Raw genomic sequence first — 3165 nt, forward strand, 5'->3', positions numbered from 1 at the left:
TTATCTCAAAACGGCAAACTTCGACGAAACTCATTTTCTTCGATTTGCTTACCCTCTCACCTTTACGAACTTGTTTGAAATAGCATTGTATAATACTTATAACCTCAAAAATAGTCTTGCCTCATCCTAAAGTACTACTATTAAAATATTAAAATATTAAAATACTAATGAATCATGGTACCATATAAAATCATTGCATACACTATTATTTTATTAAATCATCCATGTAAAAATACATATATTTTCTCAAATTCTAATTTCCTAATATAATATAAAGAGTATAAATTTTCGTACGCTTAATTCTTAAAATGATAAAAAGATAACCTTCTTTTTATGTGAGGAAATAATTTCTATCTTTACAATAAAAAAAATCTCGTAGACTTTCTCATATTATGTGTATAATTTAAAGCATATTCGAAAGTAGTAATATTAATAACTATACAAAATTATATTTTTCAAACTTTTCACAAAAATGTTTCATTAAAAATACCATATCAAATGTATATAACGGTATCAATGTTGTTAAACTTACGAGGTCTTACAATAACATAGTTACAAATCCTCTATAACCTCATGAATGGTCTTAATCCCTTCAAGCTCATATGGATTACTACAACTCATTTAAAGTAGGATGTAATATCCTTCCTCCCTTTAAAAATATTTGTCCTCGAATCTTAACTCTTAGAGATTTATAAAAATTTTCACTAGGGTCTCCTTGTAAACTAAACTAATACCCGAACTATATCTGAAGTCTCGAATATTCACAACCTTTTGTACTTGAGTATGTCGTATCTTCTTCACCTTTACCTTACTTACCTTTCAATCTCGCATCGTATCTTCTATTTCTTTCATAACCTCCCTTCAACATAGGTGGAAATTACACCTTAAAGCTCTACGGTGATACCTACACCTCTAGTGCATACCAAATCCAGCGGAAGCTTCATACTGACTTCTTACGATACAGCTCTATGGCACGATTTGGAAACAAAAGAAAGGTAACATTTCCTAAATTCCCTATAGACTCTCAATTATAAGTGTGGCGCACAACACACCCAGTGAGACTCTACTAGGCACGACTTTGTAGACTCCCTAGGACACGACCTGCTCTGATACCACTTTGTCACGCCCTAAACCTGGGGAGGCGTGGCAAGCACCCGTTGCCGTACTGGCCTAAGCGAACCACTCTGTAACTCTTTTTTTTTTACTATCATGGGCCAACATGGCCACAACTCATAATGTATAATATAAGTGGGCAAACGCTGTATCAATAAACTATCGATCTTAAAACATGAATACATATGTGCCGTCAAGGCCTCCGACATACTGTACATAATGAACCTCTATCTAAAAAGCCTCTAAGAGTATTAGACATCAAACAGGACAGGGCACTAGCCTACCCATAAAGCTCTGACACGATGACTCATAGACTCGGCTGCACTCCAAACGAGGTGGAGTCTTACCGATCCTTCGCCGAATGCTAACCTCGTCTACTATGAGGGGTCGTCAAACTGATTATCTATACCTGCAAGAATGAATGCAGCATCCCCAAAAAAAAGGACGTCAGTACGAATAATGTACCGAGTATGTAAGGCGGAACTAAAACATAATAATAAGTCAACATTAATTAAAGACATAAGAATCAACCTGAATCTCTGAAGTACCACCGTATATGCATACTTATTATACTTATATATATAATGCTTCTTTTGAGACTATTATCCATATCGTATGATGCATGACTGCCCAACTGATCAGTGATAATTGCCCGACCGGCCATAGCGTAGTGGTAAATGCATAACTGCCCGACCAGCCGTAGCTCGATGGTAAATGTGTAACAGCCCAACCGGCCGTAGCTCGGTGGTAAATGCATGACTGCCCGATCGGCCGTAGCTCGGTGGTAAATTCATGACTACCCGACCGGCCGTAGCTCGGTGGTAAATGTGTAACTGCCTAACCGACCGTAGCTCAATGGTAAATGCACGACTGCCCGACCGGCCGTAGCTCGCTGGTAAATGATGATACATATAATACCGTTATGAACATTAACATCTTTATTGAATGCCTTAATAGAGAGTTAGGAACATACTTAGGCATGCTTTGAATATCATTTTACATGAATGAACAACGTAGACCTTCTTAGTTACTAAGAGTAGAACCATTTATGAAATAACATTACATTTACGTATCGTTACTTGAATCATGCCCAAAGAAGGAAGGATAAGTCTTAATATACCTCAATTCCATCTTTGGATGACTACGACTGGCAAATCCTTCTGATAAACATCTAACCTCGAATGCTCATATGAACTCTTTGAAGGTCATAGATGTTGGATCAAACTTGGGTTGCATTCTTGATAGCTTCACGTTAATTTACATCACTAAGAAGTGATACCCGCTTCACTTTAAAACTTATGAACAATATTTTTTGTGGAATAGAGTTTCTATATTTCATGGTTAGTTTTCCTAAAGTGAAATCTCAACAAATTTTTTTGTTGATGCTAAGAATGGGACGTTGCTATGAAAGAAATCTAGTGCGGTGCAATATTTTTCTTTTTAATAACATTCTTAACAAAGTGAGATAAATGTGCAAATGTCTTTGGACATTTCCACCACCTCCTTAGCACATGAATAGTTGGCAATTTGGTTCCAAATTCCTATAGTCCCACGTGGATGTGTTGTCCCCTAATGATTATCCAAAATCTCACTTAAATAATTATCCACAAACTTCTAATTAATTTGTTAACTTCCCACTTGAATCAATAATTAACCAATTATCCACATAATTAAGAATTATTCCAAATTACTTAAAATAATAATCACTTTGAACACACTTTATATACCTTTTTATCATGGTCATGTGGTACCTTGTATGATACTATTCCATAAATACGGGGTATTATAGCTTAGACCGTATTTTATCTCAAAATGTCAAGCTTCGACGAAACTCATTTTCTTTGATTCGCTTACCCCCTCACCTTCATGTATTTACTTGTCACTTGTTTGAAATAGCATAATGCTTATAACCTCAAAATAATCTTGTCCTCATCCTAAAGTACTACTATTAAGATATTAAAATATTAATAAATCATGGTACCATATACAATTAATACATACACTATTATTTTACTAAAACATCCATGTAAATATATATATATATAAAGAGTA

The sequence above is a fragment of the Nicotiana attenuata genome, unplaced genomic scaffold (genome assembly GCF_001879085.1).
Source record: "Nicotiana attenuata strain UT unplaced genomic scaffold, NIATTr2, whole genome shotgun sequence".
Classification (NCBI taxonomy): domain Eukaryota; kingdom Viridiplantae; phylum Streptophyta; class Magnoliopsida; order Solanales; family Solanaceae; genus Nicotiana; species Nicotiana attenuata.